The following is a 13040-nucleotide window of genomic DNA, read 5'->3' as shown; positions in this document are numbered from 1 at the left end:
GGTTTGGGAAGAGCCGACTTATTTTTGGATCAAAAAATAATGAAATCAATGGTTGGAAAACCATTTTATTTTATCTAATAAATGGATAGTGCTTTTCACTTCCTATTATCTAAACCCTCAAGTTTGTGTGCCTTGGCAATACAGTGAAATATAACTTTGTAGTACCAGAATCCCTGCCAAAAATGAAAGCATATTATTTGTACTGGAAAAAAAGTGAGCATATTATGTTCATGTAAAGCAGAAAATGAGATAACCCTGCTATCGGGGCTATCTTGCAAAACGGGAAGATATCTTGGTGTCACTTTAAAATCAAAAGAATAAATATTAAGCCTACTAATTATAACTGAAGGTGCATAGTCTTGGGGATCTACTTTTGTGCTGCCCATAGACACAAAGATATTGGCTGCTGAGATATTCTACCTGTGACTGGGCTAGCAGCCTACTGGCCTGTCTGTGGGCCAAAAATAATGCTGACTGAAGGTAGCTCAGGTATAGGTGGGGCCATTTGAGGTCATTTGTAACTTTATAAAAATTCTGTATCTGTAGAGTCCAACAGATTATGGACATGGAGAAAGTTATGGGAAAACATGTTTTCAGGATTTTTAATGCTATTTGTAGGAGGGAGATGGCATGGTAGGAAGAGACAGTCAAGCACAGCCTTTGAAGGATAGTATTTATACAGAGTCAAAACAATCAAGACGGGAAGAATGGGGCTTAGGAAGGAAGAAAAAGTATCAGTAGAGGACAGGGACCTAATTGTGAATGGAAAAGGTCTGCAAAGGCCTGAGGAGAGCATATAAAGGTGAGTGCTGAGGGATGTAGAAGGGTATTGAATATGGAAGTCATTGTCGATTTGTATTTGTCTATAAGTGTACTCTAGTAAACTTGTTTGGTCTTTGAGAGGGCAGAGTTAAGGCATCACTGCAAAAATGTATAGTGGATTTCCCATGGTTTTCTAAAAGATGTTCTCATGTAAACAGATCCTACAAAAACAGAATTTAAACTGGAAAATCCTCCCAATGTGCAACTCAAAGTCATTCCAGCTGCATTGTAGCTGGATGTTAATACGAGTTTACTACCAAAAATAACAGAAAGGCTACATTTTATTACCAAGTTGAAAAAAAAAATCCTTTATATACGCTTTGGCTGTGTATAAGACAAATGAAGTAAACAGAACTCTTCTCTTAGATCTTAAAGCCCCATTAAATCTGAAGACTAAGATCATAAATTCTGAATACATAAGTAGCCTGAGACACGCCATGCACTAATGGAATTTTAATCTAAAACCAATGCGATTCAGTGAAATAGTAACTCCCCTTGTGGCAAAGGTGCCAGTGACATCATGCTTTGAAACAAGATCATCAGCATTTTTCAGTATTATGACGAGTACGCCAAAATACTACAAACAGGTACTGGAGAATTTTGTCTTGATTGCTTCATAAAACGCATTTAAATTAGGAATGCACCGACCAGTATTCCGCTAAGATTCAGCCTTTTTCACAAGATTTGGATTCGACTGAATCTACACGCCTGGCCAAACTGAATCCTTAAAACCATGTGACTTTTTGGCATATAAACACGGAAGTTGAAAATTTCTCATAGCATGCACAGTGCACAGTTCTCTAGCTCTTTGGGTTTATTTCGGTATTTAGCCTAATCTGGATTCGTTTCTGTATTCAGCCAAATCTTTTACAAAGGATTCAGTGTTCAGCCGAATCCCAAAATAGTGAGTTCAGTGCATCCTTAGTGTTATACAAAGTGTTATTCTGAGACATTTTGCTTTTGGTCTCTATGTTTTTGTGGTTTTCCAGTTGTTTTTGTTCAGCAGCTCTCCGTTTTGCAGCTATCTGGTTGTAAGGGTCTTGTTTATCTTAGAAATAAGACACTGGTTTGAATGAAAGGCTTGAATATGAGTAGGAAAAAGACTAAATAGAAAGATAAGGAATAAAAAGTAACAATAATAATTAAATTGTAAGTTCTCAGAGCAACAGTTCTTTGGCTGCTGGGGTCAGTGATCCTATTTGAAAGCTGAAAAGATGTATAAGAGAAAGGCAAATAATTAAAAACCTTCATTTTTTTCACAATGCATTTATTTCTGCATGCAGATTTATATGGGTTCCCCAAGTTGATGACGAATGTTGCTGGTGAGTTACATAGTGATATGGCCATTTGTTATGACTAAAAATCTCTATGAAGATCAGGCATTTAATCTTCATTGTTTGGTTTAGTTGGTTTAGAACCTGAAGCACACAGGTGTGAGGATGATAATATAAGGGTATATTTAATGAACATATTGATTTAATACAAAAATGAAACCTATCTAGGATACATAGCAGGCACACAAACAGCATGGGATTGTAGTAGATATATGAGGACGGCTATTGGATTTAACAAGCATCATAATCTACAAATAAACAGGCTGAAAGATGACATTATCGTGCCTACAAATAGAGAAATACCTGCACTGAGCTAGATTCTTTTTATGTGATTGTATTGGATGGTTGAATAGTAATGAGATGTGAATAGGGGTATAGTATGACTTTAGCATTTTCCTAAACAATCTAGTGGGGACCAATAATAACCTACTAAAACTGACATTAAAGAGAGCTGTGTCACCCTGAGTCTGATCATCATAGTCATATATCATAGTTTATATCAGTGTTTTGGCGAGATTCTTGAATAGGCCACTTAATATAATATAAACTATCTGTTGGTCAAGTATTGATTTTGTGGGTATAATTTTCCTTTAAGGGACAAATGTAATAAAAGTCGGTAACAGGAAAAATTATTCGCACTGTAGAAATGTATATCCTTGTGGAAATTTAATATGGACTTTGTGAACACGAAAACTGTTTAGCGATCACCTCTGACAGTGGAAGAAAATTTGCAAGTGAAAAAGTTGTTAAGTTTGCTCCAAAACATTACGCCACCTTCAAGCATGCCTTAAATAGTTTGTAATGCACAATTAGAATTGAAAGTCCAATAACAGTCTAACGAATAATGTTACATTGTGAAAATGCCAATTTTTATTCTTATTTGTGTGCTTTTTTTCCATTTCCTACTTTTATTACACTCCCCAGTTAAAGTTTTGGCTCATTCCTATAATGTTACACAGCAACGATCCTGAGTGGTTGTGGGTGCCATTAAAAGTGAGCACTACCCAGGGCTGTATTTCTATCCAGTGCTGCCCTAGTTACTGGAATGCTCTGACCACCCAGCACACAGCAAATGGAGCATAAATGAATACTTTTGGTAATACAGTGTGCCAACTTGCAAACTATTAAACTATTGCTGTACTTTGGTGCAAATGTAAATATTCCCTACACGTGAAGTTAGCCGACATTGGGATGCTGATAGCTACTATTCATGACAGAAAATTGACCTCTGGAGGATGCCATTAGTTGGTAAATGGTGCTGATAGTTGTCGTTCGCAATAGTCAGGGTTGCTGCTGGAGCAAATGGCGGTTGCAGATAAGAGAAAATCTAAATGCTTCTCATTATTTTTATTTCCAGGTAGTTCCAAGTTCAAGATCACATATTCTCTGGCATTTGAGAAAATTGAAGATAATATATGATTTATTTATTTTTTTTAAATTCAGGTTTGAATTTGCAGGATTTGTCAATAAAAAAATTGTAAAATTCAGATTAAAAACTTTAAACTTTTTTGTAACAAACCTGACGAAACCTAAAAAAAGAAAATAAAAGAAGGGGACATTGCATAATATGTTTTCCCACACTCAGCGCCCCAGTGTTTCATTCATACAACTCTACTTTACACATGACCATCAAGTGATAATTATATGAACATCACTAGGTGAAAGTTAAATATAAATCAATTCTGTGCCAACATACAGTATATTGCAGTATATGTGACAAGCACTTTATATAGTGAATAAATGACACGTTAATTGCTGTAAATCACTTGTGATCCAGTGATTCTCCCAATCCTCCAAACATACAAATCAGATCAAAAGGCATTCACTCAAATTAATGCGGCAAAATGGCTTCTTTCTGTTTTGTATAAGCACCGACTGTGGAACAAATACATGCTCTCAAGTGAAACATCTGAAAAAGTTTAATTATATATTGGGGTACTCCTGCCATGTGTTTTTTTTATAAGAGAAAATGGGTGAATATTTCTGTAGTTTGATAAATCTGCCCCCAAATAAACCCATTAGGATTGTTTTGCCACCAATATAGATAATGTAGCTTAGTTACCATCAAGTACAAGCTGCTGTTTTAGTATTATAGAGAAAAGGGAAATCATTTATAAAAATTAGAATTATTTGCTTATAAGAGAGTCTATGGGAGATGGCCTTCCCATAGTTTGTAACTTTCTGGATAACGGGTTTCTGAAAATTGATCCCATACCTGTATATAAATTAAAAACGCTAATCAGCCAGCTTTTTACCAGTCTGTATCCACAGTGTAAAGAACAATAGAATAAAACCAGATTCACTGTGAGATTGGATATCTCTTTTAATTCAAACACACAGTATAAATAAAAACATGAGGAAAGGAAAACAGTTGATTATATCCCAAATATGTCATTCCTACCTCTACAATTAACTACATATTATGTTTTTTTACAACTGTACTGTGTTTAGTTTCAAATCAGCAACGTTTATTGCAATTAATTTCATCTCTCACTCTGGTTTCTACATAATATATATGGATGATTTGATTCAATGTTGCTGAATTTCCCATGCCGGCTCCTTATCAGATTTATATCGCTGTGCTACATTCTTATGGCCCTTCATACATCATTCAGACATGAAAGATAGCACTTTAGCGATTCCTCATAAAGCATCCTCCCACTAATCAGCCCTCACATTTATTTGATTTACTTTAGCTCTCCCCTTAGCAAGCTTTAGGAACAGATGTGTAATAATAATAATGCAGAGTTATTATTTTTCATTTGTGATATATTTTGTTTTCAACATACACAATTAATATGCACCTATCACGAAGATATGAATATCATTTGTTCATGGTTTCTGTCTTTTATATACCCCACAAAATCCCAGTCCTAATTAAAATGAGATAAAATGTTTTTACTTATGGTGGACAGCAAAGTAAATGTGATATGCACACGAGTTTACTTTTTTGGGGTCAGGGGGGAGAATAAATGTTAAAGTTAGAAAATGTAGATTTAGCTTAGACAGTTGATAATATTTCTTTTCATTGTGTGACTTTTTAATACATTATTAAATGTATCCAAGTGCATATCAGGCAATAATGCTCTAGTTGCACCTAGAGGGTCACTGAACAGTAAAAACCGCTAAGTGCACAATGAGATATGAGGTAATGATATTACTAGGCACCTAGGACTGGCCTCTAAGATTGGCCTAAAATTAGCTGGCAAATTGTCAAATTCGGATTTTTAGCTCTTTTGATACATAGTAAATCTCAAACAATGTGAGGTTTTTTTTAGCACTAAAAAATCCAAATCAGAGAAAATTCTGATGGTTATTAAATGGCCCCCTTAATGCTGTAGATCATAAAGTGCTGCTATCCATAGAGTGAGAGTTGTAGTCATAAAACACCTCTATGAAAAATTTATAAAAGTGCTACAATATGCTAAAAAATTGTCCAATAATGATCAATGGCAAATACAGTGCTAGTGCCCAGAATATGAGAATTGTAGTTAAATGATAACAAATCACAAATACTATAATGTGCGAAATGATCCTTACAATATTTGGTTATGGGGAATCCAAAATGCAAATAAAAAACTGAAAAAATCTAATTAATTTTCTAAGCAGGAGTCAAATATTCAAGGGGTTTATCTGTGCACTGGAAATCCAAATATCTACCTTTCAAGGAACAAACATGGAGTGGTTTTGAGCTCCCTGTTTGCCCTGTTTAACTCAAGAATAACAAAAAACATCGATTTTTTGTGATTAAATCCATAGACAAAAGGCTTGTTCAGTACAAGCCCTATTTATCAAACTCATGTTGAACAAGGGGGTATACTGCCCCTTTAATAATATAATGCTCCTCCTGCAATAACAGCTCTTTCTGTATTTCTATCAGCTTTCCTGCAGCTGAGATATTACAGATCAACCAACTGCTTCTGCACTGTAATCTCCTTTTCAGTTAATTATTGGGTAACATCATTTGGTACTAGACTTAAGCACCTCAGCTGAGTCTGGAGAAGTGGAAAATTATCAATCAAGAGATTTCTATGAGATTTCTATTTTGGCTCGATTGACTACTATATTATTATATTCTGGCAGTAGCCAGAGAACCAGTATACACCATTAAAAAGGATGAGAAAATCAGATATTTAAAGGTTTTGTTTCCAGCTCGGACTTCTGCTCCACAGGAGGAGGGGTGGAAGAATATCAGTGGCCCAGACTATGTTAAACCTCGTTGATGCTGGAGACTGGAGGATAATCTTTACCTTGGGCCGGGGTAAGAGTTAGAACATGTATTCAAGCTGCATTTATCTAGAGTTTTGGAGATATTTTCCCCTTTTTTGTCCTTACAAAACCGTTCCTTTGCAGCGCACTGTATGCACCTCTATATCTTTCAGCTTGTTAAATTGACTCCTTTCCTGAAAACTGCATTTCATTTTCTTATGAGTTATTTGGCATCTCTGCTGGCATATGTATATTGTGCTAATGCCAAAGATATATTAAAATGGTTTGAAGATCCAAAATCCATTTTTTTTATAGTAATAGTACCAACCACTCCTCTTATAAACCGACAGGAATTCCTTTTCTCAAATTCTAATTTTCCTTATGGGAATCAATGTTGATTATATCTTTAAATTCCATCCTTGAACTTTATCCAGGAGGCCTGCGCACATTTATATTTTTATGGTAAAACAACCCCCTTTTTTCGTGTCTACAAGAGTAGCCATCTGGTTAATGTTACATTTCTCAAAATTCCAATGTATTGTTCTATGCATGCATCTAGGTGGGGCCTTTCTTAATATCCTACAGATCTTAATATCGTACAGATACTGTGATTTATAAGGTGTCAGTATATCTTCATATTTAACACTTCCTTAACTGGTTTTGGTAAACCTAATTATAACTGCCTGTAAAAATATTTGCAATGGTTCATTGAGGATTGTGTAGTAAAGGGATTATGCTTGCACAGAAAACCAGAAAAGCCAACAACAAACTGTTATTAAACACCCTATAAGAGTATTCTTTTATATGCAGGCTTATTCAGTTGTATTTATCAGTACATAACAGGAGCCATTTAAACATATTAAAAAACATTAAAATGTGTAATTTTTTTGTCACCTATTGCATTGATCTTTCCTTGACCAATATGGCCTAATATGTTGTCTTCTAAATTGGAAGATTATTAATACAGGTATAGGATCTGTTATTCGGAAACCCAGTATCAAGAAAGTGCCAAATTACAGAAAGGCCATCTCCTATAGACTCCATGTTTAAACAAATAATTCACATTTTTAAAAATGTTTTCCCTTTTCTCTATAATAATTAAACAGTAACTTGTACTTGATCCCAACTACGATATAATTAATCCTTATTGGTGACAAAACATTGGATTTAAATAATGTTTAAATGATTTTTTTAAAGACTTAAGGTATGGGGATCAAAACTAAGGAAAGACCCCTTATCCTGAAGACCCAGGTCCTGAGCATTCTGGATAATGGGTCCCATACCTGCACTGCAACATAAACTGCAACTGTTTTATTAATTGAAAGATATGATAAAATAATATTAAAAATATAAATATGGATACAATTTGAGGCAATTTTGGCAAATAATATTTTATAGTTCAGCTACATTATTGTTGTTTGGGCGACTCTTGGGTAGTTGGCTTGAAGGGCAATGCAGGAATCAATTCCATTCCATGCATAAAAAACCAAACCCCATAAACCTGCCTCTTGAAAAATGGGCAAAAATCATGCCATTCTGTTCTCAAGAGATATTTAATAAGCTGCCAACCTTCTAAAAACACCAGACTCCAAGTGTGCCTTTCATACCATTTGATACCAGTTGGCCCCATAACAAGAAACATTCTCATAGTGAGTGATATCATGGAGATATCCAGGATATGGTTAAGTCTACTAATAGCATAAAAAGATCTTTTTGAAACATAAAACTAATTCTGCAGGTTTAATACGACCAGTACACTCCAGTGTAGCTCAAGCAAAGAGCCATTTAACCCTGAACCTGTCACCTCATTAGAATTGTATTGGGGCAATGTATTGGTGCCATAAAATCTTTCTGGGAATAGTGCCAAAGCTTTAACTGACTGGGTTATATCAGTTCATATAACAGAACAATTATTTTACCATAAAATCATTTGATTTAGGAAAACAGATTATATTCTTGACCGCTACATAAAGCTGAAACTAATGTGTTCAGTTAATCCTGCCTAACCCTTATTCTGGTCATGCCAGTCTAGTTTGGAATAATTAAGTCTAAGGGGCAGATTTACTTAAACTCTAACCTTTTCATTTTTTTCTTTTTAAAAATTCGTATAAATTCATTTCCATGAATGTTTGACATTTATCTCTATGTTTTGGATAAAATAGCAGAAAAGTCATAAAAACTTGGAATTTTTCGACTTGTCGCACAAAAAAAAAGCACCAAAAATCCAAAAACCTCTAAAGTTTCAAAGCAAAGAAAGATCTTCGAGGGAAGGGAAGGGACATCTGCCATTGACTTCTACATAATCTTGACAAGTTTTAGATGGCAAATTGTTGGATTGTAATTGTTGTCACATAGTAAATCTTGAAAAAGTCGCAACTTTTTTCAGCCGACTTTTTGGATAAAAAACCTGAATCAGAAAAACCAACTGTTAGTAAATGGCCCTGTCAATCTCATAAAAAATGTAATAGAATGTTGCTGGAATCCCTTAATCTCCATTATTTTATATGCTGGTCATGCCACTACTGGGGTCTCCAGTTCCCATTACATGGAAGGTAGTGCTGGCATTATTTAAACATGGTGTAATCATCTCTGTCCATATACCACTGTTTGTGTTTCAATTTGTTTAAGTGTGCCAAGGTTATCTAGAGAACTGCAGTTAGCTCATACAAACAAGGGGTGAGGGTGTAAGGCAATACTCACTAGAGAGAGCCAGCTCTTCTGTTGCCATCTAGTTAGGATATGTTTTATGTCTGTATAGATGCCAGAGAAGGAAATCAAGCCAAGGATAAGTTGGGGTCAGGGATATTTATAGAATTATGCTATTGACCTTTTCTTGCTTCCTCAAGTGGATGGGGGTATTCTTGCCATCATTATTATTGTGAAAATTCCTTTACTAGTCCAGATTCAGGTTAATCATTTTCAGTAGAATAGGAAATGTTCCATGAAAAATAAAAAAGGTTCATAACAATGTATGTTTAGAATAAAACTGTAATAAATCTGTGGCTGGCACAGTATTTAGTTAAACCCTCTCCATAAGCAAGCTGACTCTGGATTCACTTTTAAATAGTGGGTGCTATGTTAAAATTATATAAAACTTCGAGTAAGCTTTATACTTATCAGCAGTTATTTTTTTTTAAAAAACTATGTTATGATATTATTTGCACAATGTAAAAGAGATTCATAGACAAATGGCACATAAGTACTCAGGGTCGGACTGGGGGGTGCAGGGCCCACCGGGGCTCCTGCCCCACAGGCCCTGCAGGTGCCCCCGCCGGCCGTGTCAACTAAAACCCCCTCCCGCAGGGAGTGCCAGCAAGGGTCGGGTCTGGGCCGCTGGGGCCCACTAGGGCCGGGGCCCACCGGGATTTTTCCCGGTGTACCGGCGGCCCAGTCCGACCCCATAAGTACTTGTGTCAAACTGTGCTTCTTGCACTTCCATATAGTTACACAGGGCTGCTCAGTCCGTCCTGCCTTCCAATTTGAATCAAAAAATGCTGCACCTAATTTTCCAAATGACCTACAATAGGTGCAATTTGTGACCACAATGATGATGGGTAAAAGGCTGTATTGTGGAAAAAAAAATAGTGATTTTGCTCAAAATTGCACTTTGGTCACTGCACTTGTGGTTATTAATGGATATAAAAACATAATTATGTTTTGGGCTATTGTACCAACCCAAGGCAACCACAGCCCTTTAGCAGGGAAGATCTGTGCCCCAAAGATGCCCCAGCAGCCCCCCATCTTTTTTTCTGCTGCTTCCCTGCACATGCTCTGAGTCAGGGTGACAGAAGTTATTGATAAGCAATAGCTCCAGCACCATGTACTATATTTTCCTGCTTTTCTATAGTAGAGTCAGTATAACAGATGTTTTCTGTGTTTTTTTGCCAAAATATGTGTTTTATTTTGTGGTTCAATAAAACCCCCTAAATAACTGTAATAGTGATGTAATCTGAGTTTGCCAATAGCCTAGGTCAGGTGAAGACCATCAGCTCAAATATGATGCTTAACCTTTATGAAACTGGAACTACATTTAATCACTGTAGTTATTTTAGGAGACATATTGGATAAATGAAAAAATCACTAATCTTGTAGAAATTATAAATAATATATGGTGCTGGTTTCACTTTGGTCTAAAAATGAATACTATCTGTAAAAATGGCCCCTATAGATCCTCTCAGGTCCCTGTCATGTTTCAAATGAGGGGTGGGCGTGTCCTAAAGGTCCCTGCCAGAAGCATAGTAGGAGGGGTTTAGCCAATCACAGCCCTGCTGTTACACAAGCAACAGCAGGCTTCAGTTCCCTATCAGGGCCCCCCTGCACATCCTGGGAAGGGAGGCAGCAGGAAGTGGAACAGATGGGCGGGACTAGTGTGGTTTTTGGAGAATTTCTCAAAAATCAGCAAGAAACACTACTTTTTTAAGCACATTTTTTCTATAGTTAGATGAGTACAATTCATTGGCACAGTATTGTTTTTCACACAATATGTCCCCTTTAAACAATATTTATGCATGACAATAAAAAATTATTGTATATACACAATATTTTATATATTTGTTCAACAACTTTGGGTATAAATAAAGATCTAAGAGTGAGTGTCATTAGGAGTCATTGTAAATCATCAAATATTAAGAGAAAGTAAGATTTTATAATAGATAAGGCTGATTAAAGATCAATTGTGATTCAGAATACACAGGTTTCTTCACTTAAGGTGGCCACACACGTGGCGATTTCCGATCTTTCGGATCGTACAATTGGCCACTAACCATTCAGGGCTGAAACGGCAGATAAGGAGGTAGAAACAATAGGATTTCTACCTCCTTCTGCCGATTCAGCCCTGAAGGCAGATCTTGATCAGGCGCCTTCTATGGTGCCCGATCAAAATCTTTTAACCCACCCGATTTCTACCAGCCTTCTGCGATATCGGTCGACTCGCCGACTTGCCATACACGCACCGTGTATGGCCAGCTTTAAAGTGATTCTGATAAAATGTTTGTTGACTAAACAGATATGTCCCATTTAGATTTGTATCAGTTCATCCCAGACTGATAAACCTGAGGGCCATGAATTCCACCCTTTGCCAACAAATGAACTTCCCTCTCATACAGTGTTGTAGATACGTCAGTCTCTGGAGAAGAAGCTCTCATGAAATGAGATTAATGTCAGTATATACTCACACTGTATGTTCTATCCATTCAAACCTCAGAATGCCACATCTAAAGCAGAAGCCAGAACAGAACAAATGGAGCCAAAGATCCTCCATGCCATTTTTACTGAGGAATTTGTGCGTGCAAAATATTCCCAAGTAGCAGCCAAGTTTGTTTTAGAATAGCAAATAAACATAAGATTCTGGAAAAAGTCACTCTCATTACGCACTGAATAAATAATATGTAAGACAACAATTTGTAGAAGGTCTTATCAACAGCGCTTGTGTTTATAATACACTTAAAGCAAAGCCAAATATTTTCATTCATTTGCAGAGAGTTTGGTTCTGCTGCAACTGATACGTAAGATGAGAAGAGGTGATAATAAAGCTGAAAGACATACTGTATTACAGAGACAAAGACCAGATGATCACAGAGCCTGTCCCTTTCCCTCTATCTTTCTTGCACATCTCTCAGTTCCATTAATATATTGTCATTCAGAGGCCATACAGCAAGGCAGATTATTCCCATACTTTGTCATTTTTTCCTCACAACATTCTGTATTTATGTTTTTCCTCTACAAACCCCTGTAGCAAAACTCTTAGCCAAGGTCCTGGAATCTGTGATCTCATTTGATTGTAGTGAAGGGTTGGACAGCTGTAGTGACAGCCTGCTTTGTGCGCAACGCTACAGATGACAACACAGCGGTGCCAGATTGTTTTACATTAGTAAATAAAAACACTGGAGCTCATTTATCAACACTGGGCAAAGTTACCTGTGGGCAGTAACCCATAGCAAACATTTTTTATCAGTCAGCTGCAGGTAGAACAATGAATGCAACAATTTGATTGGTTGCCATGGGTTACTGCCTATAGGCAATATTGCCCAGTATTGATCATGAACTGTTTCATGTGTTGCATGATTTACAAACCTGACTTACAAATCTCTGCAATGCATGGACAAGCATCTTTACTTGTAATGTATTCCTAGATTTTCTGGAACTGGTTTTCCCTTACAATGGTATTTTATTGTAAACACAGCGCTGGGCTGTTTGTTTATCCATTACTGCATGCACTACAAAGATCGAAAGAGATTGACTATATTTTAATGATACTTATTTATACAACACCCACATATTCCACTTCGGTTTATGGAGATTTTGCATCAGTTTCTGACTCACTAGAAATTCCCTACAACACGTATATAAAAATTAGCATCAGTTTTTATAAGGTGCCATTTAGCCTTTATTTAAATACAGTTGTTATGCAACATTTGTAAAATGCATGTCAACAAATAAATGGATGACTATATAGTTATGGGCTTCCAATCCAAGGAGCACATTTCTAATCCCTACCTTTTCTAAGTTTTCTATTTTTAAAGATTCAAATAAACTCATTTGCACACTGCCTCATACAGATAAAAGTACACAAAAGGAATTCTGGGAAAGAATTCCAAACTCTTAAAAAAAATTCTTTTATCTGTTAATGATTTGTTTGTGAAACCACACGGTGACTCTACCTAGAGCAGAAAACCC

Source organism: Xenopus tropicalis, chromosome 1 (assembly GCF_000004195.4).
Source record: "Xenopus tropicalis strain Nigerian chromosome 1, UCB_Xtro_10.0, whole genome shotgun sequence".
NCBI lineage: Eukaryota > Metazoa > Chordata > Amphibia > Anura > Pipidae > Xenopus > Xenopus tropicalis.
Note: the sequence above shows the minus strand (reverse complement) of the source record.